The sequence below is a fragment of the Pezoporus occidentalis genome, unplaced genomic scaffold (genome assembly GCF_034315485.1).
Source record: "Pezoporus occidentalis ecotype Australia unplaced genomic scaffold, CSIRO_AGI_Poc_V1 ctg140, whole genome shotgun sequence".
Lineage (NCBI taxonomy): Eukaryota > Metazoa > Chordata > Aves > Psittaciformes > Psittacidae > Pezoporus > Pezoporus occidentalis.
Genome location: NW_026913210.1, coordinates 1,632,474 through 1,660,454, shown reverse-complemented (window position 1 = coordinate 1,660,454; position 27,981 = coordinate 1,632,474). Strand labels below are relative to the sequence as shown.

The 27,981-nt window shown below is 40.9% G+C and overlaps 1 protein-coding gene and 1 long non-coding RNA gene across 4 annotated transcripts in view; both read left to right on the top strand.

The window, feature by feature from the left end:
* The window catches only part of LOC134159145 (uncharacterized), a 54,351-nt gene extending 50,147 nt beyond the window's left edge, over positions 1–4,204 (top strand). Inside the window, exons 4-5 of one of the 2 annotated variants that reach the window (XR_009963050.1) lie at positions 2,544–2,730; positions 4,152–4,204. This is a non-coding gene — a long non-coding RNA (uncharacterized LOC134159145). Of the gene's footprint in view, positions 1–2,543; positions 2,979–4,151 lie in introns of those variants that run through there. The other variant, XR_009963049.1, reaches the window with a different exon arrangement.
* An 8,325-nt stretch (positions 4,205–12,529) lies between these two features.
* Positions 12,530–27,981, top strand: part of NRG1 (neuregulin 1) — a 458,245-nt gene continuing 442,793 nt past the window's right edge. The window contains exon 1 of one of the 2 annotated variants that reach the window (XM_062609798.1): positions 12,530–12,574. The gene's annotated coding sequence lies outside the window, so the exon portion shown is untranslated. The remainder of the gene's footprint in view (positions 12,575–27,981) is intronic. The other variant, XM_062609799.1, reaches the window with a different exon arrangement.

Here is a 27,981-nt window from a genome sequence, read left to right as displayed (position 1 = left end):
AAGCTCTCCTATGTTACTTTAGTATTGAAGAATCCCTTCTGCTGTGCTTGTGGAGCTTCTGTGTGTCTCAGTGGTGTGGGTGTATACATTGCACTTCCTCCTGCCATTGTGTACTGCTGTAATGAAAAGTTTCCCCTGTATTTCCTAAAGAAAGGCTTTCGGTGCAGCTTCCAGCTAAAGCATGGTGGGACACAAGCATTAGTTTGATAATATCCTGCTTTTTGAGCAACCTGGTCTGGTGGGGAGTGTCCCTGTCCATGGCAGGGGGCTGGAACTAGAGCTTTTAGGTCCTTTCCAACCCAAACCATTCTATGATTCTATGATTTTCTTCCCCCATGTAGTGTTAGCAACAAGCAGTGTCTTGTAGAAACAGAACCAGTAATCTGCTAAAGTTTCCCAAATCACCAACAAGTGGGTGGACCTCTGGAGTGCTTGATGGAGCACATGAAACTTTAATGCAACCAGACATCTGCCCCATAGCTCAACATCTCAGGGACATTGATATATTTGCAGAAACTGATGGCACTCTTTGCTCCATGTGATGCCCAGGGTCAGAGTAAGTACTCTAGGTCCTGGCTCTCATCTACACAGAAAGTCTGTCATGTCAGTTCACTCCCACCAATAAACCTGACGGAACACCAATCTTTTGTGTCAGGTCAGAAAGTAAGAGCAGCCAAAATGGTGTGAGAGAAAGCAGACACAACAAATCATGGTCAGAAAGAACACTTTCAAAGCAATTGCTTTACTGGTAAATAGTCTCTTGTTAGGGAAGTACTTTACTTGTTCATAATATTAAAGGACAAAACAAACCACTGCACAGGAGATTAGCTGAAGTATACTTGAACACATCATGATGATGTATTATTAATGTTAGAGATTTTTATCTAAATGATGCATTTTATTATGTATAGCTTTCTTGCTGCTGTTTCCGTGTGAGAAGAGATTTCCAGCTGAAGTAAATAGAATTATAATTATCACTTTATGAATTAGGTTTTCCAAATCTAGGAGGACGTGACTTCTGCAGACCAGCTCTGTGGCAGCTGTAGTTAAATTATTTCTGAAAGTCAACTTGGCTCAATAAGGATGCTTAGAAAGCCTGATTTTTGCTTTAAAACCTCTGTACCTCCCAGTGGAGTGCTGGAAATGAGGAAAGCAGGTGAGTTGTTCCACTGAGTGTGCTTGCTGTTTGTCCTAAAAGCTGTCTTGTGGCTGCTTTTATCTGCCAAGGAGAAATGTTTTGGGGTCTGGGTGACAGTTGCAGGCTGGTCCCACTGAACAGCTACAGTATGTTTGCTGTGATGACAAGTGTGATGAAGCTTTTTGAAAGTTCTAACCAGGAAGGGAGCTGGTGGAAGTCTGGTTACCGCAGGGGGAGATTAAGATGCCCTTTATGACCTGACTGAAGATGAGTCCTGTCAGCTGGAAGAGTAGGCATGGCTAAAACATACCTTTCATGCAAGAATAAAAGAGTGAATACAATGCAACTTCTCTCCAAGCACCCACCTGGGCAAGAAAAAAAAAAAAGAAAAAAAGAGATCCTCTGAACGTGACCTGTTTCTGTGGTGTGGTGGTTTGATCTCAGCTCCCTCCCAGTCACACACTGACTTCAGCCTCCCAGTGAGATGGAGAGAGGATCAGGAGGGAAAAAATATGTGTGTGGGGGTGGGGATGGGAAGTAATTTTGGGTCAAGATAAAAAAGGTTTAGTAAGTAAGGGGGAAAAAAAAAAAAGAAAAAAGCGAGTGTTGCAAAGGCAATCATTTACCACCTCCCACCAGCAGACTGATGCCCATCTGGTCCCCAAGTAATGGCTACTTAGGACAAAACTCCCCCCACCCAGTTTTATTGTTGAGCATGGTGATATGTGGTATGGAATACCTCTTTTATCAGTTTGGGTCAGCAGTCCCACCCCTTGCCCCTCTGTAGACAACTTCCTGGGGAGGGCAGAGTGAGAAACAGAGACAATGAGCAACAGTTATTCAGAAACAGCTAAAACATTGGTGTTTTTGCTATGAACTCTATTTTCATAATAAATCTAACGCACAGCACCCTTTGTGCTGCATGAAGAAAACGAAATCCACCCTAAGTGGAAGCAGTACATGGAGGAAGGAAACTACCACTTGCTGCCACATCAGAGCACACAGCATGGGTACCCTTAAACTGATGGAGATTGCTGGTCAGTGCAGCATAGCTAAGGGGTAGATCTGCAGTGTGGTAAAGCTCTAAGTCTGGTGGGTGGTGCAAGTTGACCGTTGAATTCAGAGAAACCCACACTGGCTTGAAGGCATGTTGCCAAGGTAATTTTACAGCCTTGCACAGTTTTCCTTTCACTAGCTACTGCAAAAGAACAGTTCTTCAAGAACGTGGAAATACATGCTTCTCTACCCACTCATCTCACCTTTGTCTAAAAGCTGTTACTTTTTCACACATCTTTCTCATTTGAAAAAAAAAAGAAAAAAGAAAAAAGAAAAGAAAAAGCAGCAGTATTCACTTGCTTATCTCATGTCCTTTCTTTGTCTTTTCTCTTGCTTCATCTTGTTGCAGGAGTGTCTGAATTTGAACCCACAATTCAATTCTGTTCCCTACCTTTCCCCACTGGTATTCCTGTGACCACCATGGGAGCACAAAGGAAGATACAAAGAAGACAGTTCTCCATTCTTGTTCCAGGCTGGGCTGGCTTAGCCCACCCACCATGTCTCAAGAAACAAAGGAGAGTTCTATGTGCAGGGAGGTATTGATGGCAGCTGCCCACTTTCTCCCTTCCAAGCCCAGCAAAGTGGTTAATACATTGAAGTGTGTACCTTTTTCATTTCAGTAGGACTGTTTGGCCTTAAGTAGACCATGAGATATCATGCTAGACTGAGACCTGCTAAAGAAACACAACATTTTAACTGATTTCCTTTATGTGGACTTCTCTTAAGCAGACACTTGAATTTTGCTACTGCATAGCCCTTTAACTAGTTAGTCTGTTAAAAACACAAAACATTGATTTACGTATAATTTTATTATATAGTATAAATGCAGTCAAGTTTTGATTATGTGTCACTTTTGCATACTGGTATGAAAAATCTGTTTACACTATTGTGTGTTTTCCTTAAACAGACATTCTTGTACTGTTTGAGGATGGGAGTTAGTCTTCTTTCATAGACAATAAGGGAGCACATACAGAAAGAGAACACAAATCATAATCCTTTGTACTTTTAAAGGCTAAAAGTGCTTTCCAGTTATTAAATAGCTGATTCATGTAGCAGGCTAACAAAGAAGTTATGGCTGTCTTATCATTATTATTACACTCATCTTCCAACAGAGGAGAAGCACAAGGATCAGAAGCAGAGTGTTCATACCTCTAGGCCTGTACTTAAAAAAGGTCTTTCAGTCTGGGAAAAAAACCATTGTGCTGTTTATCTTTCTTTTTTGTCTAAGTCAAGTAATGAAATTAGCTGAGACTAAAAATTTTTAGTTGTGCCTCTAAGAAAGCAGAAATAAAGAATTACCTTGTATAAACTGTTTTAAAAACAAGTAAATAGGACAGATTTTCTCCAAATATAAACACTTACATAACATATTCAGGTGAAAAGATACAGTTTTTGTTTCCTGCAACTGTTTTATAGCCAAAATAGGAAAAAGCATGACAGGTTGCCCTTTCCAATTGCCCCCTTAGTTTCCTAATAACCCAAGTTGAGTTCCTTTATTTCTTTTTCTGTTGCCTAGTCACAGGAAATTTGATGGCTCTTGCTGAAACTGATAGAAAATTTCTTGTTTTTCTTAGAAGAGTCTTCTTTCTGCCTTGCCTCTTGCTGAAGATACTCATTGAGAAATCAAAGTAAATTTGACAGCCACCAAAGACTTTTATTTTTGTTTAAGGGGTCATCCACCTTGTCCAAGTTCAATTCAGCACTAACAACATATAATACACGAGCAGCTCCTGAGTATGGGTTAAAGCTGTGAAGCTGCACTTTTCTTCTTCCCACTGGGAAATAAACAAAGGGAACAGCTGTAGCTGAAGTGAGCTTCACAGGGACAAGAAAATATTTACTGTTGTCATAATTTGAGAAGGTGGGTCTTTTTGCAGTCTCTTGTGTTCATTGTCTGGTGAGGTACATGGGTTCTATCTGTAGCAAAATTAATGAGAAAAGTATTTTTTTATTTTAGTGCCACTCCAAAATACACTGAATCCTGAAGTCCACCTTTAGAAGATCATAGAAGGGCTTGGGTTGGAAGGGACTTTAAAGATCATCTAATTCTAACCGTGCGCTGGACAGGGACACCTTCCACTAGACCGGGTTGCTCAAAGCTCCATCCAGCTTGGCCGTGAACGCTTCCAGGAAGTTCTCTGGGCAACCTGTGCCTGTGTCTCACCACTCTCACGGTAAAGGATTTCTTCTTTATATCTAATCTAAATCTCACCTCTGTCAGTTTAAAGATATTCCCACTTGTCCTGTCATTGCAAGTTCAGATATCAGCAGTTGAAGACCCTATTAGAACCAGCAGTTGTGAATATGAGGCTGCACCTACCTGATTGTAGCCTGATATCATGTTCAGACTCAGACTTGAAATGAACAGGAGTTTCTATGTTTGCCTGTTCCTCAACCCCTCTACGAAGTGATAAGTGCATCCAAAGTGCTGTGAGACTTCAAAAACTGAACAGATAATTTGTAAACTGCATTCCTGCAACACAGTATTCTTACAGAGATATCAGTGTACACGAAAGGTGGAGGTATGTTTACATTCTCACTACTGAGCAGTTGTTTCACTGCAGCTATCAACGACATGTCTGTTTTTTCTCTCAAAAATAAAAATGTTATCAGGCTGTTCCTGTCAGTAGGATAAAATACTGTACTTGAAAAGCACTTTTCTTTATCTGCTATAGGAAAGGAAACACCATTAATATGCTAAGGAGAAATGGTTCCCAGAGTTACATTTTCTTCTTCTTAGTCTAACAGCCCTTGAAACTTGGACAAAGCAAATAAGGCATTTTTTACCAAGGCAAGGAATAATTCTTGTGATGAAGCTCTACAGTGAACAATTTTTGAGACAGTGACTCATGAAATTTTTGTCCCTTGGCTTCTAGAGGGGTCATGGTAATACACAGGAGTGAGAATGCTGGTTGTTATGGAAGGGACCTCACCCAAGCCATGCAGCTCCGAGCAGCAAAATTCCTCAAGTACCAACACTTTCCACAATGCCTGAGATGAAGCCCTCAGTGACATGGTTAGTGATGGACTTGCCAGTCCTGAGGTAAAGGTTGGACCTGGTGATCTTAAAGGTATTTTCCAACCTACTTGATTCCATGATACTATGATTCTATGAAGTTACCACCACTGGGCTGAACCCTTAGTGTTTGCCAATGCACAACGCAGGACTGGCTGAGCAGGCAGGCTCTCTGCCAGCTCAGATGGTCGGCAGTCAATGTCCTGCAATCGGGCCACTGGAGGGAGATGAAAGGCCACGAGCACGTCAACAGGGTCATCACACGTCTTCTAACACTGTATTTGTAAACATTTATGCTGTAAACATTTATGCTGCCGTCATAAAGATAATACTAAGTCAGACTAACTGTTGTGGCAAAACCAGGCCACTATCACATGCTATCAACAAACATTATCATGTTAACTTTGCCTTTAGCAAAACTCATGCACGTAGCCCCTTGGGAAAAAAAAAACAGACCAAACCTGAAGCAAAATTCTTGTTGGTGTTTTTGGAACACCAGCAGCCTGTTGATGTTGTTTATAATTGCGGTTCTGTGCTGTGCACATACCATTTATTTTATACTTGTTACTGCTTTACTGTGTTTCACAATGAGGTCCAAAGAAATTGTAAGTAAGTTTTCTGCAAATATCTTCGTTATATGGCACTTTTGGAAATAGCTCTAATGAAGCTCAGCCTGATGGATATTGGTACTGCAGGAAATCAATGTTTTGGAAAGCTCCTGTAAACGTTCCAAATTAATTCAAAAGCAAGAATGCAGACTACAATGAAAACAAAGTGTAAGCTGCTGCTAAGAAGATCATTCAGATAAACTCTTGGTTAGATTTTTCATCTTTAGGGATAATTTTTATCTTCTTACTCTTTGTCTTTCTTCCTTTTTATGTCATGCTCAGCCCCAAAGACATAACGAAAAATTAAGAGACCTCATCACTCCTTTTAATAAAGTAACTGCAGCTATTTGGAAAACTCAAGCTACTGTTGTTGGTAAAAATGTGAATTCCTGTTCTGGATCAGGCAAAAATGAAAAAATAAAATAGCAAACTTGTGACAAAGTATAAGTGTGTGTGCACAAATGTTGAACTATTCTGACAATTTTCATGGAACTGGATCATTTCAATAATCCCAAATGTGAGCCTTTTCAGGATGGACCTGCAGGGAGCTGCACTCCCAAGTCCTTTCCCATGTTTGCCTCCCTTCTAATCTTGCTGTCCAACTAGGGAACAACTCCCATGATACCTCAGTTTATCTTATTTGTGTTAGAGACTAACAAAGAAGGAGGCACAAGTTCTTGGAAGGATGTAAGACGTCTGGAGTTAGAACCTTTGTAGTGATTACCTGGTCAAACACCTTGACACATAGGATACTAAGGAAATATCTAAGCACAAATAGGATACTAAGGAAACATCTAAGCACAAATAGGATACTAAGGAAATATCTAAGCACGAATAGGATACTAAGGAAAAGAGGGAAGCCATGAACAAAACATTCTGAGACACAAACTTGGCAGAGAAATGTACTGGTGACAAAGATGAGAAACAAATCTGGTCAGCCACAGTAATGCATGGGCTATCAAGAAAATGCAGGCAAACTGGGTCATTGCAACTGATAAGGATGTAAAACAGAGGTGCAGGATGCTGGAGGGGTTGGTGGGACTGTGCCATCTACTGAGGAAATGTGCATGGGACAGGAATCAGGCAGGAAGAAGTGGGAGGATGCAGACAGAAAGTGCTGTAAAAAGATATGGTTTTGTGGAAGCCGAGACTGGTCAGTACGTTGCAGTATGTCAGTCTGACTAAGCTTGTTGCCTGGCCACTGCAATCTGTCTTACCTTCTTATTAAATTCTTCCTTAACTAACAGCATAGTCTCACTCTCTATCCCCATGTGTATGGGTGCTGCAAGGAGTAAGTGCCAGGTACTGGGGTGACTGGCATGATGGATTTGGTGCCAGGATCAAGTCTAGTCAGCATGGGTTCATGAAGAGTGGGTCCTTCTTGACCATTGGATATGAGGAACAATTTCTTGTCAGAGAGGGTGCTTAGGCATTGGAACAGGCTGCCCAGGGCAGTGGTGCAGTCACCATCCCTGGAAGTGTTCAGAAACTGTGTAGATGGGGCCCACAGTGACACGGTTTAGTGGTGGCCTTGGCAGTCCTGGGGTAATGGTTGGACTTGATGATCTTAAAGGTCTCTTTCAACCCACTTGATTCTATGATTCTGTTGCAGGAGAAGAATTAAAAAAGCAGAACTCTGTACCACTGTGGCTTGGTGCGACATTGTGTGAATACACATTTTTCTTTAGGGAAAAGTGGATGCTGCTTCTTTTTTTCACTTGGCCTTTTTGTCCTGTGTCCCTCCCTGCTTTTTCCTATATGTATATATGTATAAACTACTCTGTTTACTTTTGTATTCTCACCTAAAACAATAAAAGCATGGCATATGTGTGCTGTAGAGGGACCCTACACACTTTCTTCTATAAGGAGAAAGGCCACTTTCTGCTGTAACCTAAAGAAGTGCTGCTTTTAATCTTTGCTGTAATTGGTAACTGTTGTGTCTGCTTCACTCCCCTGAAAGCAACTGAAAAGAAACCAACCTGGAGTTTTGTTGAAATATCCCTGGATATCCCTAGAGAGATATTTTGGCTCCCAAAGTTGCCCACCATTAATCACTCATTGGTGAAACTAGACCTCAGATTTTTTGTTTGTAAGTGTAAAGTATTCCTGCTTCTGAATGCCATCAAACTAAAACATCGCAGAGAGCCAAATAAGCTGATGGAGATGGAAGTGAGTATATAGTCATTACCAAAAGACACAAATAACTCAGATCTTAGGGACTTACATATTTTCTAGGTCTGCTAATGAGAGGGATAGAACAGTTTTGGCCTGAAGAATGCTGAATAGGGTGGTGGTTCAATTTTGCAGACACTGAGCATCTGTAAGAATGAACGTATTTCCTCCTCAGACTCAAAGCAACCATGCATAAGGGCTACGCAGCTTCTCTGAACTGGGATACAGCATGGTGAGAATTCTCTTTGCAGCTGCTGCTGCAGCCTATCCAGACCTACCACCACCAAACACAGGTTCACAGGCAGAGACAGTGAGCATCTGCTCAGCTTCTGCTCTTTCCATGTAGCTCATATGTGTGTTGTCCCTAGAGCCTACAAAAGGGCAGAAAGAAACTCCTCCAATCTGCTCATTTTGATACAGCTTGTTGTGAGGGGGACCGGGTACCCTTTGGTGATAGCTAGCATGAATTGCAAAAACCCTACTCATAAAGCAGCATAAAACACAGACATTGCTCTCTGTAGCAGGTTTGATATTTAGAAAGGGAAGTATGTCAGTAGTTTGATGCATGCTTTTTTCCTGGAGTTTGTCTGATCCATGTTTGTCAGTACAAATTTACCTGAGTTACACAAGGGCTTTGAAGTTTCAGACTTGTGCTGAGCATACGAGTGTAGAGCTATTTAATAATGCAGAAGTCTTGACAACTGTTCACAAAGCCCTTGAGATGCAAGAGGCTTTGTCAGGACCTGTTTCTTGTTATCAGCTCACCACTGCTAATCAAGCAAATGGCTTGCTGAGTTGTACCATTAAAGCTATCACAAAAGCTGTGGCTTCCTTGTCAACCAAAGAGTGAAAAGTGTATGTATTGAAGCCTGGGAAGTTGTATGGATCATTTACTTTGATTTTGCCATCTGCATGAATCTTTGTGGGAATTTTGTAAAAGCCATAGAAATATCCACTTACGTGATCCACACTTCTTACTACACAGATGTGCTGGGGGCATTGAGTTCACTATAAATAGCTTTGTAATCATGTTACAAAAGGAACTACTCTTTTGTCATTCTTCCGGGGTGTTTTTGTTAACTATGCCTGCAAGATCAATTGTAGGTTTGTTTTTTTTGCTCCAGACTAAAGCCCTGACTCAGCAAGATACCTAAGCACATGCTCAAGTACAGGCTGCAGTGCTTTGTCAAATAACTGTAGGTTTAAGTGCATGCTTAACCATAAACGTGTACTGAAATGCTTTCCTAAATTGAGACTTTTCCCCAGGATAGTAATTACTTAGATGGTGACTGTAATGCAAGCTTAGTGATGCTCTGGATTGAATTAGTGAACTCATATTGGCATTAAGGAGAGAAATTTATTTTCATTTAATTTTTTAAAGTCAGATTCATGTGAAAAAAAAAATATATGTAGGAACATTTTCTTATACAAAGGGGTCACTTCTGACTAGGTTGTTCAGTATTTTAAAGAATAAACACTAGTTTCGTTATTAAAATGAGAGGGACAAACATGGGAACTTGGAGCAGACTGGTTATTAAAATCAAGGAGTACAGCAAGGGCGGATCACAGGTCATTGGACTGTGATCAGTTAGGGTGGCCTGCTTGCTAAGGGACAAACCACATGACAGGGAAGTTTTTGAAGGCATCACTTTTCAGAAAGGCAAAAATTATCAGCAAGCTGTGATGTCTAGAAATATCTGAGCTCCAATCACAGATTTCAGCGAAAATCAGACCTCTTTGTTAGGCAATGCTCAAATTAGGGATGCATTGAAGAAATCAGTATTCTCTGCAAAATTTTTTTTGAAAATTATTCTTTGTTTTTTTCCTTTCTTATTCATTGCTAAGGATTCATTCAGGAGCCTGCTGCTGAAGTGCATATACTGGGGAAGATGCAAGAGTTCAGAACCCATGTACCTGATAATAGTGTGTCATTTATCAAAGCTGTCCACGTGCATGTAATTTTTAGATTTGCCTTTAAATAAAGTAAAAACTGGCAGGTGGGTAGAGACATGGAAAAGATGTGTCCTGGGTAAGTGGACTAGAAGATCCATGGAAAATTGGCTAGAGCTTGGGGTTCAAAGTGTTTTAATCAGCTATGCAGATTTAGATTGTGGCTGGTTACTGGTAATGTCTCTCCGAAATACTGATACTGAAACCAAGACCGGGTAATGTTTGCCAGTGACCTAGATGATGGGGCAGAATGTGCCATTAGCAAGTTTTCATATGGTCCCAGACTGAACACAATAGTGGATATGCTGGAGAAGAGGGCTGATCTTCTGACAAACCAGAGAAATCAGATGATGGGAACACCCTGGAGTTCAGCATCTGCAAATGCCAGGTTCAGTTTGAGCTCCCCAGGTCATTTTAGGACAGACACTGACCCCACGAAGCAAGATTAATGGAGGCCACTGAGATGCAGAGGGGGCTGCATGCAGATGGCATATAGCAGAAGAGCAGAAAAAAGTGCTTCTGTTCAGCTTGGGAAAGGTGAAAGCACTTAGTGAAAAAGAGCTCTTCTGGCTGTCATCAGCTCCTTCACAGAAGGGCACTGAGATAACAGAGACTGACTCTTCTTGAAGGAGCATATAAGGCAGAAGATACTCATTAAAATCTAGAGCACTCACAGGAGATTGGAAGATATCTTTCTTCCCTGTGAGTGCACCCAGTGCCTAAGCAGGAACATTGAGCAAGGCTTCAGGTTATCCACTCTTGAGCAGCTTCCAGCTTGACTGGACATGGGCCAGAGAAAACAGCTAACATATCAGGTTGGCCCAACTGTGAAGTAAGGAGGAATCTATCAACCAGTAGACAGGAGTGGGGGGTGGGGGAGTGCCATTTAAAAGTGAGAAATCTGGGTTCTTCTGTGAGATCTTCCAAGACAGAATCTTTCTGTCTGTGCTTTTAGATTGTTTGCCTACTATGCCCCCTTACACTAGACGCTGTTCAGGGGCTGGAGGTCTCACCCTATGTGTGCTTCATGTAGAAGTGACTGGGGGAACAAGAGACTTGCTCAAGTCTATACTCCAACTAAGCAAGCACAGTGCAGGCTCAGCAGGGGGGTTCTTAGTAAAGAACTTGTTAGGAAGCATGTGAACTACCTCCAGTTATTGCAGGCCACCCATGAGCAACGCTACCCACTTTGATTTACAAAAAGAGCATGAAATGTGTGTGGCAGGCAATGGAAGAGGGAACGAAACAGAATATCTGGCGAAGGGACGAGATCCCTGCTCACAGACTGTGAGAGACTGATCTGAAATCAGACTCCACTGTCCATTGTCTCAAATATTGGTCTGAGAAGCTGAGATGGAAATCCCCCTATCTTTTGTCTCAGAGATGGGTTGGAGGAATTGATATAAGACTCCAATATCCATTGCCTGGGAGAAGGGTGTGAGGAGCTGAACTGGGACTCCACCATCTATTGCCTGAGGGATGAGTGGGGAAGAGCTGAGACTCTTCAGTCCTTTACTTTGAGGGTTGGTGTGAGCTATTATCCCCAGAATTGCTGGAGCACCTCTGTGTGTCAAAGAGCTGGCTGCAAGACCAGGGAAACTGGTCCACCAGGAACGTGTAGTACATGACATGAAGAGCAGAGGTACCCCCCCAAGTCTTTACAAAAGGGGAAAAGGTAATCACCAAGAGACACATCACCAAGAGGGACATCGCCAGGGAGCCATGGCCGTGATGATGACTCCAGAAGGACACTTCTGTGAGGACACTCTCCACTGATGGCTACTACGGACCCTAAGGGACACCCTCCATGAGACATCACCATGAGGGCAACTCCAGGAGACACACTCCATGGGGTACCTTCAAGGGACTCTAGAAGGACACTTCCACGAGGACACCCACCTCCGACGGACTGTTGGGGAACACTCTGCTCCGATACCAACTACGAACCCTGAAGAACTCCCAGCAACGACGACGACAACGGATCGCCGGGACAAAGTAGATGCACGGTGGTGACTCACTCTCTCTCTCTCTCTCTCTGCACCCTGAAGTCTTGCTTCATTTTCCACCTTTTTTCCAATCTGTCCTATCGCTATGCTTTTTAATACAGTAATTTCCCTTTTTTTACAATAACTGTCTTTGTAATTTGTAATAAACAAACTGTTCGATTACGGTAATTGACCTCGTCTTTAGCTCACTCTTGGGGTCACGAACTTAAACAGGGTCTGGTACTGGCTTTTTTTACCCAGTCGTATCCTGACACCGCCCCTGTGGGCCGGGAGGGCCAGCGGCGCCTGCTTCAGCCAGTCGTCGGATGGCCCCGGCTGCCCGGGCTCGGTGGTCTGCCTGCCCGGGAGGGCGGGCCCGAGGGGCGGGGCGGTGCGCAGGGGGCTGGCGGCGGGCGGGGCGGCGGGCAGCACCATGCGGCCGTGGTTCCCCGCCCTCCCGCTTCGGCTCTGCGCGGCGGCGGCGGCGGCTTCCGCGGGGCGGCCGGGGGGAGGCAAGCCGCCGCCGCTGCCCTCCGCATGGAGCCGCGGCCGCCCGGCGCCACCGCCGCCTCGCTGCGGGGGGCGTCCGCGGCGCCCGGGGCGGCGGGCGGCGGCGGCGGCGGCGTCGGGGAGCCCTGCGGGGGATGTGGTGAGTGACGGCGACGCCGCGGTGTGTGTGCGTGCGGTGTGTGCCTGTGTCTGTGCCCGTGCCTGTGCCCATGTTGTGCCGCCCGCCGGCAGGCCGTGTCTGCCGGTCCCGGGGCGGTGGGTCGCGGCCCCCGCGGGTGCCCCGCGAAAGCCGGTGCCCACACGTACCCAGCGGGGCGCTGTCCGTGGTGCTGAACGCGGCAGCAGCGGCGGCGGGCGCGGCAGGTCCGCGGCGGTTCTGAAAGCACGGGAGGAGGTTTTTGTGCCCCGGCTCCCGCCTTGCAGGGTTGTACCGGCATTGTCTCGGCTGGAGCAGGATAGCCGCTGGCGTCGGGGTGAAAATACTTGGCCGAACCTTGCTCAGTCCACCCGCAGGGTTTGTGATCCGGTCATCGCAGAAAGCAGCCAGCAGATGAGACCATGAGCAGCTAGAACACAGGGTGACACAAACACAACTCCGGATAGCCGTCCAGAACTGGCTGGGGTTTTCAGTTTACATTTCTAGACAATATCTGCTCAACATCTGCTTGCAGTAGACAAGATAAAGTAGCGTCGTGTCACCCCGCAGTTTTGCAAATGAAAACGTAGACTCTGTTTTTGCCATGCATTAGCTTAAATTTATTTGAGGTCAGCTGAAACTTAGCTTTATTATTCTTACATTTTCTTATTCTCGATTCACATTGCGACTAACGCTGATTGTTGGAAACAATGCAACCTTACTTCTATGAATAAATACATTTCATAAAGTGGAAACTTCTCTGAATGTTGAAGAAGCAGTAACTATTCACAAGCCTTTCCTTCTTGCAGCCAATGTTTAGCTTCACTTTCCTGCAGCAACTAAACATTGACCTCCTTCGTTATTCTACAGCATTTCTTATTAAAAAAAAAGGTCTTTATTTTCATAAACAATGAACTGTACAGTTGCATTTTTGGTATTGTGTCCATATTTGAATCTTCAAAAAAACCCTTTCTCTCAGCTGCAGTGTGTGTTGTGTGTGTAGGTGTGAAGAAGTCATGCTTTTGCACCCAGTTATCTACAGGTCTTAGCCTCTCGAGTCTCACTTAGTGGGAACTGAATGCTGCAATCATTTTGCTGTAAATGTGTGGCACTTGAAATAAATTTTTAATTTATTTTGAAGATAAAAAGAATCTGCCTGTTTGAATGGTGATCAGTACTGTTTACCACAGACATTACCAAACAAAGGCTGAGAGGAGTTAAACTGTATGATCATGAGGCTATTGTATAATCAGGCAGGTTAGCCATGGGCAAGGACATTTCCTCACTGCACAGAAGCTGGCAAAGTGTATCTCTAAAGGTGAAGGTTCTGCTTACAGAATAAAAGCTGGCACAGTTATCCAAACCTGTCTAAATGGGACTCTGAAGATTTTGAGTTTCAGGGCAGTCACAGCTGGTAAAAATCTAGACTCATTTTAATGCATACCCAAACTCATTTGAGGGTCACTGAGATCTGTGTTTCACTTTCTGGTGTGTCCCAGCTTGTAAGTCATATCTTATGCTTGTTGGCTTTGGTTCCTGCTTTTCTGATTAATGACACTAGTCCAATTTATAAATTTGTTTCTAAGATCAGAATAGGTCATTTTTCTTGAGTTAATTTTGAAGAAGATATTGCTTCTGTGCCCACTGAGGTGTTGGTTTTTTCTGTTCAAAATGTGGGGGAGAAAAAGCACAATTCAAGAAAGTCATGAGCTGCCTCATATTTATAACTTTTCCTTCCCTGTTTGCTCGTGTAAGAGCTCTGCTAGCTTTGAACAGACCTCACTGTAGACATAAATTTTCTCCAATGTTTTGAAGGCAGAGCTGTCATTCATGAAGACAGGTTTGTATGTATTCTGCTGGCATGACTAGTCATGCAAATAATCCTAGGGGCTTCATGCTCAAATGCTCATGTGGCTATTGAAAAGAAATATACAACATCTATGTAGAAAACCACAGAAACAGATTGAATGGGAGACAAAAACCACAACAGAGATTGTCTTTTGGTATTCAGCTCTTTTCTCACCTCTGTGTAGAAAACAAAGTGGGGCAGTCACACTAAGGCTACTTGTGGCTCAGGCTGGACCCCTTGTCCTCCCACAAATTCTGCAGAGCTGTAAAATGTTTCCCATGTAGCAGCTGCTGAAGGGTCAGGAGAGCACTTGGCCACCACGGACAGAAGTAAGCTCCTCTTATATAATGAACAGTTGTATACTTGTTCATTCATGCTTGCTGTGCAGCCCGGACATTCTTATTATAAGTACCCCATCCCCTCTTGCAATGTGTTTTACTCTCCTCAAGTAGCAGTTATAACAGGCATGAGTTAAGTAGCTGTGTATTTGAATGCGTCAGCTTTGCAGTCATGGATGCTGGTTTTATAGGTGCCTGTTCCCTTACACAGTTGAAGATGTTACCAGTTGTCAAGCCAGGGTGTGTGTCCATTGTGTGTGCTGACCACAGGCAGGCACTTCAAGTGGTTTTTCATTCTTGAGATTGCCAAGAAAGCAATATCATGAGACTTGTAACAGCTTTATTGTTTGGCAAAAATATGTCTGTACTAACAAAAATTTGGTTAAAGGTAACTGCCAGACTGCCAGAAATCCACTTAATCTAATGAGAAATTAAATTTTATTTTTATATAGTATGCATGTAGTATGCAGAACGTGTGAAAAGTATTTTTCATGCCTATTCATCGAGTCAAACTGCCTGTAGATGCTTAAGGGATTGCTTCTAAATGTAAGCAACTTAAAAATGTACTTGAAGACCCAAGTTAAAAATAGTTGACTTGCTGTTTGCCTGCACCAAGGAGTCTATTTTTGTCTTTATTTAGTAGCTTGCACACAGGCAGTTCTGGGGGATGTTATAGGCCTTCTCTGTGGCAATCCAGCCCCTGGCTGCATGTGCTAAATCATTTTGGTGTGCTTAACAGCCCTGTCTAAAGAGTCACATTTCTCCGTACATACAGATGTTTGTGATCAAGTGAACAGGGATGAAATAAGAAAGCTTAATCTAAACTTTAAGCATGATGTCAGCTTACTCTGAATAGCGATATGATTTCACTGTCACTTTCAGAACTGCACCGAAATTCAGGGAAAAGAGCAAACTTGAAAACTCCTTTAAATACTCAAGTCTCCTTAGGTCTTATGGTTTGTAGTGGTTCCCAGCAGTACTGAAAATAAACTCCATCAAGAGTTCATTTTAAATGGTTTTATCTATAAACATCAGTTTGGGGTTAAGATTGATTAAAATATCTCTTTAAAAGAAAAGATGTGCCATGATCTGGAAATACTTATTTAGAATTCATGTGCTCTGTATGCTTACTTGAATCAAAGCTGTATATGCTGAATGCATTTCTCTTTCATTCTCATATATACTTATTTGAAGTTGTATAAATTCTATGTTTATCCTATGATAGAAGTGGGAATAGATTTTATATATTTGTATGTGTTCAATATATATAGTTATATGAAACCTGTCCATGTGAAGCAGGCATATGCAATGTGAAGGCATGACATATCTCTTCAGAATGCTCTCTTAATTTTCCATGTTTACAGAAGGGTTCAGGTTTTGTAATCTGAAAGCAATCCACACCAGTTAGGAATCTCTGAAACAATTTCTTTGTGTTTTTTGGGCAGTACTTCTTGTTGGGATAAGCACACTGCTGAACGTCTGGATGTTGATCCTAATTGAGCACCCTGCCTGGGTGACCCTTTTGGGACTTCATCCATGTTTCTGCCTCAACATCTGCTTGAATGGTGGGGTTTTTCTCTTTTTTTCATTTTGCTTGCAGGGATTTAGCTGCCTGTCACTAGCTCTGTCTGCCAAGTCAGAGGATAGGGTTTCTAGGCTTCTGCAGGCTGTATTTTGCAGCCTTCCCAGTCTGTCCGTTGATCATTCTTTTTGAAGACAGAAAGACTCACCCTAACAGACAAATTTTTGAGGCACTAAAGGGCTCTGTCAAAGCACAGAACTGACCTGTTCTGTTTGCCTAGGGCCGGGTGCTGTGCCCTTGAAGAAGATCGGAGGTTTGTTTTTGCCTTTGGTGCCTGTAGAGTCTATGCTGTGAACGAGACATGAGGGTGCAACTTTCCCCCACCTCACACCCACCCACCTTAATTTACTACTGTTTCAATTTACTAGGAATTCCTTGTTATTGCTAGGAATAACAAGGTTGCATGACCTTCTCTTCTCCATGCGCACACACATACAGAAATGCTTCTACATTCAATGTTTCGACTCGATGACTTGTGCAAGAAGAGTGAGCAAGACTTGCCTCAGTTTTTCTCATGTGCCAGTCTCACTGCCCAGGTGCTTCCATGTGTGTTGCCAGCAGCAGCAACAATTGTGTGTATAGATAGCTTTCCTCCAAAATAGTATCAGTGATTAATCACATTAAAATGTCTGCTCTGCAAAATGCAGTTCCTTACACATCTAAATACGAAATGGTTGATTTAAGTCTTTGCAGGTGAAAGAAACCATGGATTACATAATTATTTCGTGGCAACCTGGAAGCCATTCCTATCATTTACATATATAGGCATGTTCACATCTATAGTTTGCACAAGAACTGCACTTTAGTGCTTATTAGTAATGTGTTTTAATTGCATTCTGGTAGCAGTTGTGATTATTTATTTGATTGTGAGCATTTTTTTGTCCACAAATAGACATCTCTTCTATGATTGTGTAATGCTCTGAAATAGATTAGGTATATTGCTGCTTTTATGCCAAGATCATCTTCAGCAGAGAGATGCATATCTAAATAGAATGCATCACGGTCATTACCTTAATAAAATGTGACTCATGCACACCAGCACTTTCATTCTTAAAATAGTTCATGAAACTGGTGTATCAGTTTGTTGATGGATAGAGCTCACTGTGGAACACAAATCTGTTGTATAGACAAATAGTCTCCAGCATCTTCCCTGAAGCTTTATGCTTAATTTAGCATGAGCATGAGTGCTCATTAGTGCATGACCTCACTAATGAACATTTTAAGCACGTTTACATGATGTATGTCTTCACCAAGTTTTGAGTAAAGCTACAGATGTTCAATTATTGTAAAGTCTATCCTGACTTAACAAAGTTTAGATTAAAAATGAGACTGTTAACTAAATATTCCAGTTTGTTCTGAGGGCAGACAGAAAACCTTACTGCTTCATAGCTAACTCTGATTTTGATGGCCCTGTAGTTATTGAAAAAAACATAGGAACTGATACCACAAATTGCTCTGAAACCAGCATCCAAGCTGAGGTCTCTGAGTAGCTATTTATGACTCAGAAAAACTTTTTTGTGCTATCTTGAAAAACGTATGCATGCTCTGGGGAAATAAAAAGGAAAGCTGAAAATATACAAGCTGTCAGCTCCACATCATGCTTGTCTATGCAGAAGATCATCACCAGGTGAGTCAGAAGAAATCTGGGAAATACTGAATCTGTGTGTTGCTATGCTCTGTGTTTCAAAGGGATTTTCTCACTTGCAGGGGAGAAGCAGCAACTTCAGGGGACACATAAGGAACATCTGAAAATGTCAAACTCTGACAAAGACATGCCTGCTTTTCTGCATACACTAGGACTTTCAGGCATTTAGCAAAGCTAAATTCCTGGCAAAATGAAATACTGAAATCCGCAGTGTAAATTAGTTCATATGTTTTCTATGATATTCTGAAAATATTTCCATAATACTGATTTTTCAACACAGCTATTTAAAAAGGAGCATTCAAAAAGCCCTAATCTCTACAGAGTACTGCATCTTTTTCTCATCATGCTATTTATTCTTTTACAACAACAGTCAAAATTAATTTATACTCCACCTGCTTTCTGACAAGAGCAGTTGTCAGTTTTTTAGCAGTGATCTGTTTGCACTTTCTTTGTGTGAAAGAGCTTTTGAGAGCTGAGCAGAGGCAGGGAATCTGATTCATAACAGGTGAATAGGAACTCAATTAGGTTTTGGTACAGCTGTCCAAAACATTCAGTGTTTCTTGTGAGGGCAGGCCACATACATGGTAACTGCATTCTTCTTTCTTCTCAGCTTTCATGTTTGCCAGTTCACTGTCAAGGCTGACAGAGAGCAGTCAGTTCTATTGTACTCTTATATTGGAAGAGGTTTAACTATGGGAAACATATCAACCCCAGGCAGCAAATACATTCTCCCTTTCTTCCATTCATGAACATTATTTGCCATCAAGCACATTTTCTCAGAATCAACTGGTAGTTAGATTTTTCAGTATTGTTTTTTAAAAACAACATTAATGTTTATAGTGATCTGTTTCATAGTTATTTTGAAGTGCAGTGCAGGTGCTTAAGAATACAACACTGCATATTCTGGGGACAAACAATTGGTACAAACTAAAGCTTGCGGTTTGTGTAGGTTATCTTACTGGTACATGTTGCTTCCTTCATCCTAGAGCTGGGTGGCTTCTTCCGCTTTGTGTATGAAAGTGAAGCATCTGCAGTTTCTGCTCTCCGTTTAGGCCTCTTTCTGCATTATTGCCACTGTTTGGCAGTGGTTTTGAGTTGGGGGAGAATAAGCTGTATAGAGGAGGATTGTGCTGTTGAACGGGTATTGTTTCACAATGTGATGATGAGTTTTATTTCTGCTGTTGGTGGGAGAATAATAGCAGGATCATATTCTTGCAAATTTTCAACAAATGCTTTCCTGGAGATGATGGAGATTAACACTGCAGTGCCTGTTGTTTGATCTGCAGTGCTGAAATGAAAAACTGCCACAGCTGTTTCAGTCGGCAGTGGGGCAGGGCTCTTGGAGGCCTTCAGCAGGATCCATTCTCTGTGCATCATCGGCCAAGAGCAAAAGTTTATGAGTGCTGAGCATTTGTTTATTTATGACAGCTGGTTGTTGCCAGTGGTCCCCTTGCAGGTCATGCATGTTTAAGCAGAGAGGGCTCCTGCCCTTTTTTTTTTCTTCTTATCTACATGTTTTCTCAAGCCCTACGTGTCGTTTGGGACATTTAAACTGATATTTTCTTTTAGATGCATTGACTGTGTTATCTCAGAAATGTAAAGCACTATGAGCAAGTTGATCCTACACATTTTGGACAAAGGTTACTGAAAGTATCCAAATTCTGATTTACATCAGAGTGTGTTTCTGTAGTCAAGTCAGTGGCAAAACTTTCATTGACTTCCAATGACACAACAGCAGTCCCTGAAGCTATTGTTATAGTCCAGCATAAGTTGCATTGGAAAGCTATCTGGGATTTTTCAGTGAATATTCTGAAATAATATTTCTCCCTTGACATCTGGCAAATTGCATAGCTGAGTTTCAGTATGTGTGTGTACTCTAATAGGCAACACTTTTGCATTCAATTTTAAACTAGATTCTTTTGCCCTCTTCATGCACATTTCAATATGCATCTTTTTAAAGAGCAATAATGCTTTAATAAAGTAATATTAATGAAATTAAAATTTTCTTTAGTAGGTGTGTGATACCCTCTTATCAACAGTGAGCTGAAGATTGTAGTGGAAATGAATATATGGTGAAACTACTGTGGTTGATGACCAACTTGAATCGAAACCAAAACAAACCAAAATAAAACATGATAAATTTTATTGAGGGAGTATTTTCCAGATGTTTGTTGTTGATGTTCTAAACTCTCAGGTGACTAATTTATTTTTTTTTCCCCAAAACTACAATTAGGTAAGAAAAGTAATACCCTTCCAAGAGGTGACTGTATCTTTTGCTGAAGATAAGGCACTTGTATCAAGCTGGTAAATGCATATTTCAAAAGATTCTGAAACTGAATTTAAGTACGCTTAAATTGTGACAGAAATGTCAACAGTTGAGAACAAAGGTTGATCCTAAACACACAACAAAGAACAAAATAGTAGCTTTTCCAGGTATTCTTTCCAAACATTTTTGCTGCAAACTTCAAACCTTCTGAATGGGTATGACTTTATGGACATTTGAATCTCTTTAGTTCATACATTTTCATGTTAGGAAGTTGTAGGAGAAATAGGGTGAGTGATTTGCAGTTGTCTTTGAAAAATCTACCTGATTTTTGCTAAAGGAACAAAATGAAATGCAGTGGTCTGCAGATCTACTGGCTCTACAACATAAAGTTATTATAAGCATCTTAACTTTCAGATAATTGATTGCTACACTGCAGTGTACTATTCATGCATGTTTCTGGTGAGTAACTGGTACTGGACTTGTGACACTCTTTCTTCTTCAGTAAGAGTTGCTGTGTCATGGAGGCCCTTTTAGGAGATGCAAACCACTTCTCTACCCCTCAGCAATAGTGGATATACCTTCTGGAACACCAGAAACCATATAAAACAAAAAGGGTATCTTAGCACTTCTTTCTGATACATAGAAAAAGCATGCTGTGGCTTGATGGATGCTGTGCAGTTGAGTATCTCTGTTCAGCTGGACTGAGTTTTTGTCTAGTCGTGGTAAATGAGGATTTTGTCTCTGGCTTGGAGCCAGATTTTCAATCCTTTAATTTGCTTGGGATTTTCTTTTGGCAGGACAGGATGTTCTGGGAAAATGTCTTAATTTATTGACAAGTTATGAAGGTCAAAAGAAACATTCAGTTAGGCTCGTATTCAGAGATGTCTTCAAAAGATGACTAGCAGGGGAGCCAAGGGAATAGAAGCGGTCCATTTACAAATGGAAATTAAATTTAAACCTTATTCACATTTTTAACTGTAACTGGCCATGCTTTATGTCTTCAATTCTGACCTCTTTTTACGTGTAATTCCTGTTCTAGGAGGCTAATTTTGTTCTTGCTTCTGAAAATGTTGTCAGACATGGAATGATGAAGAATCTCTTTGCAGGTGCAGGCAAGATCAATACTTTTGCTCCTGCTGGTGATTTGCAGTAGCGATTTTGAAAGCTAATGCTTCTAATTATATCCAATTAGATTTCAATATTTAAATATATATGGAAAGCTTTATTCATAGTCTAATTCTCTTTTAGCCATACCTGCTTTCCTAACTCTGGATCTCAGGAGACCTCAGATAAAAAAATCTGGCATCATCTTTTAATCTCATTGTTACTGGGAGCTCAGAAGAAGTTTCTTCCATACCTCAGAGTTGCCATTGCTTCTTTAACTGACGCTGTAAGATTTACTTACAGTAGACATCTATAAAATAAAAGATACTGATAAAAGGACAATGCTTTTTTTATAAACTTCCTCTATTGTTCAGAGCCGTTTGCTATTTCTGCATCTCTCAAGAAGTTCATTATTTACATTCATAATGCAGAATAACTGTTGACTGCTGTATTGTAGTACTGCTCTCATAAATCTCTTTGAAATTAACCTATCTAACTTTTAGACATTACTCTGGATGCTAAAAAGGGTCTCCTGATCATGCTTCAATGTGTGACCACCTTTTGTATCTCTTAATTAAAGCTTTCTATCTTTACAATTTCTCTCAGCAAATTAATCTGCTGTAGCGGTTTAATGGCAACTGAATTTAACATTATGATGTATCTCCACTATTTTTCACTTCCATTGGCAGAAAGGATCATGTTCCCATATTTAGAGGCACATTTCTTTTCAGATTTTTTTTTAATATTTTTTTCAATGATAAAACACTGAAGCTTTAAACAATTTTTTATTTCCAATATTTGTTGCAAAATTTGTGGTACTTTATTTTCCCAAATGCCATATAATGCCTGGCTAGCAGATAAGTACAACAACCCATGTATCATACAGAGGACTATGCAGAATATTGCATGGAAAAATGCTTTAGCAGCCCCATGTTATTTAACATATGCAAAACATACACAATTAATACCAGTTTTATTAAATACGATGCATTTCCCAGAACACTGACATGCAGAAGTAGAAGAAACTGATTTAGAGCTTTTATTTATGAAGAGGAATAATACTGATTGATAACTAGAACTGGTGCTATGTAGGCAGATGGTTGGGGAGCTCAGTTTCTCTTTATATATATATATAGGACAATTTATCTGTAGCTCAAGGCCAATACTGCACTTTTTTGCCTGTTTCTTTCAGCTTGAAATTTTCAAATTGATTTTAGGTCCATTTGCCTGAAATGTATTCAAGTTTCCTTTCTTATATTTTGTGTTAGGCTTTTGTTCTCTTATAGATCTATAGTTTTGGTCTTTTTCTTAAGAATAATGAAATACCTTAGTTTGTTCTTTGTGCTTCACAGATAATGCCTGCTTTAGTGTAGTGCCTTACATTTCTTTCCTCAAATATAGGTTAGAAAGGCCTTTTGATTTAGTAAGCTGAAGCCTGCATTGTCCCTGAAAGTGGACAGGCTATGGTCTGTTGGTCTTCATGCTCCCCAACACGGACTCTGTTTTTTTGAAGTTGCTTTGGTGATGGAGATTTGTATGTTTACTTGTCATTGGCATTTCGTTCACCATTCACTCTAAGGTCACATTAGTGGGTGAATTTGGGGTGGAGAACATTTACACAAAGCTATCGTTGTTAAAATGAAACCTGAATCATGGCTGTTTGCAATATGGAACCCTCATCCGTGTCAGCTTAAGTCAGAGTTGCACGTACAGGTACGTTAGTCTTCTTGCCTTTTAACATCTTTGCCAGTTCAGTTTCAAATTGAGAGAAAAAAGGCCAAAGTGTATCCAGGCAGTTTGCACACAGAGATCATACTGGAGATGTTGATGAGAATCTCATTTGGTTTGAAGGTGAACAGTATTAGTTTTTATTTTTGTATTGATGCAGTTTCTATTTACATACTGTGAAACAGAAGATTTAAGATCAAAGTATTTTAGAAGTTAACATGCAGTCAGATGCCAGGCTTTGTAGAATATGACAGAAGCTGTTTATTGGCTTGGTATTCTGGAACAGTCATCTGGAAGAAACCACAAAGACATTGCAGACTGTTAAGAACAGGAAGAGATTATTGGTAAGCATGGCTTTAATCTCTTTGTAGGTTGGTTGCAACAATATGCATTTTTATACAATCAGCTTCAATTCATAGCTTTTGAAACAAGGTCTATACCCTTGAGAGAAAAGCAGGATTTGCAGTAGTCTGGCAACAGCATCTATGGAAAGAAATCACAGGTTGTGAATACTGTCAAAGCACTAGAGCCTGCTCTGGTGCAGGAACTAAAAGGATGTTATTTTGAAAATCTGCTGTTATCTTGGTGCTCCTTATATATAAACATCATGGAGTTTCATCTTTCACATATATAGTTTTTGTATGAACACCAGAAAATTGGACAACAGGAGAGATTTCAGAGAAGAGCTAGAAACCCCAAGTGGAAACAAGAGTTACAAAGTGTTTAGTCTAGTATCTCTACTACAATAAGCTAAAGATGATACAGTCACTTTCTACTAGAGGGAGATATAACTTGGAGATTTAAAAGTGAGACTTTTTACACTCTCTGATTCGCCACCAATTATTATACACCCTGAGATCTCTTGGACAAAGCCTAAGGGCTGTCTGTGCAGGTCTTAAGACTAAATGCTGTTTGCCACTGTAGGGAGAAAATTCATGCACCAAAGCTTGATTCAAGCTGGCCAGCACTGTAAAGGACAACTAAAAGGGCTTTAAAAAATATGTTAATAGCAAAAGGAGTATCAGATGTAACTGGTCCATTGCTCGAGGAGGTTTATTACCTCACAAACAGGGGCATAGACAAAACAGAGATGTATGCCCCTTTTGCCTCTATCTTCAGTGGCCGATGATGGGCTCTGGGACAGATGGAGCCCTGTGTTGGAAGACCGTGACTGGAGGGATGATATACTCCCCGCTGACTTTGAACTTGTTCAAGACTTCCTGCTTCAACTGGATGCATATAAATCTAAGGGGCCTGGTGGGCTTCATTGTAGGGTACTGAAAAAGCTGGCTGATGCTGTTCAGGACCTCACTTCATTATTTCTTAATGGTCTTGTGACAGAAAATACTTGAAAAGGATGTTAGTGATCAAGGCAAAGGAGAACAGACAGGAAGTTCCTGGGAAAAAAAGAAAACCTGCTGTGCACCAGTGTTGCCCAGCTGTTAAAGCCAGATAGCTGGGAACTCAGCATATGCCATTGCACTTCACTGCACTGCAACCTCCTCCTGTTCTCCTGGACAGGTCAGTTAGTACTGTTTAGAAGAGGGGAACTAACAGCATTGCTTTCATTTGTCTTTCTGAAGTGCTTGGCTATAATGTTAAGGAACATTATACTGACATAAATCGTTGTGGCAGGAGAAAGGCTCTGAACTAGGCCCTGACTGCACTACCTGTGAATTTAGTCTCAGTTCCAAGGGTGACTTGTAGCTTCATGTTTGACAAAATGTCATAGTGCTGCCAGGGTAGCTAAAGTACCAGGGAGGAACATCCATCTGTAATTGTGAGGACCAGAGAGTCTAGGAAACTAACATATCTTTCCGGTACTGTTGTGGCTTCTTGATCTGCAGTGCTGTCGGCTAGTCATTTTCAGCAATCTCCACCTTCACCTCCCCAGAGCAGCTCTCTTGCTTTACTACGCCTCAGCCAGTTTGCTGTTTTCCTGGTGTGCTTGGTAGCACATGAGGGATGGTTTTGCTTATATTTGAGAAGTAACTGAGCCACTAACACTGAGTCTTCTCTTTGCTGAATGACTTGATTTTTATAGTGAAACTTGCTGGAGCATCCACAGATGAGCACCTTTGGCAATATCATATGGGCACTAGCTCTGTATGGCTGACCCTTAAGGAAGGGGTTCTAATTACTTTTGGCAGGGCTTATAAACCAAAATGGCATGTGTTCCCACTGAAAATATAAGTGTGACTGTCTGCGGTAAAGTGGCAAAACAAGAAACACCTGATTCTTAGATGAGCACACCAGGTATGTTAGAATCCCATAGCTAAATGAACAAAACCTATCAGAGTCTTTTTTTTGGGAAGAAGTCTCATGCTTTAATTGTCCTGATGATTAGTCCTATTCAGGGGAATGAGTCAAAAGCATCCCACTTGAGTGAGAAAATAATGAAGAAAACAGAGATATGAAAAAGAGGCTTCCTGTAAATTCCTTTCCTTTGCAATGGTTTGTTCATGGTCAGCACCACTGTTGCAGCCTTGAAATACAAGTTATTACCATCAGTACAGAGAAATCTTTTGAATTTTATTTCTCCTAAGAGCATTACTTTTTTCCTGGTAAATTTTCAGCTCTGTGAATCTGAGCTCTTTAATATTGTCTGTTCAAGAAATGTGTTGTGTCATCTAGGCCTTAATAGCAGCAATAGCAAGTATGGTTTATAAATAATAAAGAGGTGATAGATCAGGCCTGCCTCAGCTCTGATGTATCCTTTGACCACCAGTAACTCTAATGAAGATAAACCTACGCTGTCAGACTCTCACTTCCTTAGCTTTGAACACCATCAGCGTCTTCCATGGCAACTAGGTTTTTCTGCTGCAAATACCTATAGATGATTAATGCATTGTTAATTTATATAATTCCCCTGCTGTAACTATCTTAATATGGTGTTTTAATACAGCCTATTTTTCCCTCTTTTTTTTTGGTTCTAGTAATTTGCTCTTTTTTGAAATTTGATTACAATATAGCAGAATACCATAAACAGCAATGGCTAGATCTTTTCCTCAGCAGTTGCTGCATCCCTGTGGGCATTCTCTTAAGATTATTCGTTTGGTTTGGAGCCACTTCAATTCAGGCTGTAATTCATAGCTTGGTTGTTAAAGGTACAACTCAATGCCCCTCAGTTAATGAAAAGCAAACTTCTGGCAAGCAAATGTCCCTGCATTTTCCAGAGAAGCCTTTGAAGTATACAGTAAGAAGGAAGCAAATTATTTTTTTATCATGTTGTAAGACTGTCCTAAAAATGAGAAATGTCTACATATGAAAGACAAGTTATTACAGTTACAGTCAATAGCACTTCTGATAATGTGATAACTGTTTTTTTATAGGACCAAGGAAGATTTCTTGTGAACTCAGGAGTAATAAACTGCTTTCAGCGCTGCTCTTCACAGCATACATCTTAATCATAAAGCAAACTGTGAGCAACACTGATCTGCAGCGTATGGAGTAATTTTCTGTCACATTAGAATTTGATTACCTCGAAATACTTGGCTAGCCTTTGGACAACGATGTTGTATTGTTAAGATGCTGCACAGGGGAGGAATTTTACAGACACCTGTATGAATAACTCTTCCTCACTAGCTTTCATCTCTAACATGCTGCGAATGAGATACACAATTTTTGCTAATCCTTGTAGAAAAGAAAACGAATGCATAAGGATGGTAACATTTTAAATCACTGCATCAAAATCTGAGCAACTTCCCAATCCCTGAAAGTGTATGAGAAGGAAGGAGAGCCCAGCTTAGGTCTCTTTTCTGGAAAAGCTACATGAACAAACCAGAGCTTCTAGCACTGCGCTTGCAGACACATTTCCTGGTCTCCGTGTCATCTGTGATGATGGCTGTTAAACCACATGATACGCTTTGTGTTGGGTTTCGTGCTGAAGACACTACTCATAAGCTTCCTTAGGCAAATGCAGTTCTTCTATTTGACATATATCTCAGCCACAGATGTTCAAAGACTGTGAGTTAGTTCTTAGGAATCAAAACTCAATTTTCCGACTCAGTAAAAAAATATTTATTTGTAGCCCTCTTCTACTTTTGAACTTCCCTATACTATGTTTTTATGATCGTTTTAAAGATATTTTCATTAAAAGAAAAGCTGAAATTCAGTGTGATCCCATAAACACAACACCTGATGCATTTAAGCAAACAGAGTAAAATTTGTGGAAGTCACAGTAAGGCAGAGAGGTGTCAAAACTGCTTCCGTGTTTAGCAGACTCCAAAAAAACAAGAAGAAGGGAAAGATGATATTTCTGCTAAGATCAGGGCATTATTTCTGCTTATAAAAGCTGCTGCCTCTGTACAGTTAGAAGGAATAAACGCTCACGAACCACAACCTTATTTCACTCTAGGTATTATTTGGCCTATCAATTCAGGAGTAAATTATTTCAAGAAGATATTAAACATGATGACTTAGGGTACTTTGGTAAGTTGGCTAAAGCTTTCTTTGTGTAAACAATGCTGTGAAAGAATAGATCTCAGCTGTGGACTGTATGATCCATCCATAAGCAGTGAATTTTTCGTATCTTTGCTTTCAAGAATCTGGTTTTAGCTTTTTTGATATTTTTTCTTTAAAGCAAAGGGAAAAACTTGGGTTCTTATTAAGCTGGGCTAACAAAATGATGCCTCATCTCTCTTCATGGTTTGTGGTTATAAGAAATGCTTTATTATTTGATTAACAATGACTACACCAACAACAACCACTACCTTTTTTTAGTTCTTTTTATTTATAACTGAATGATATCTACTTCAGTCTATCAGACTAGGATGTAAGAGTAATTTTTAAGAAGAGAAGTCTGAATAACACTCTTGAATTTAAATTGTATTTCAACCTCACAATTTATATCATCCTTACTACGTGTTTTGGCACACCATCTAAAGTGTCTGTTGGAA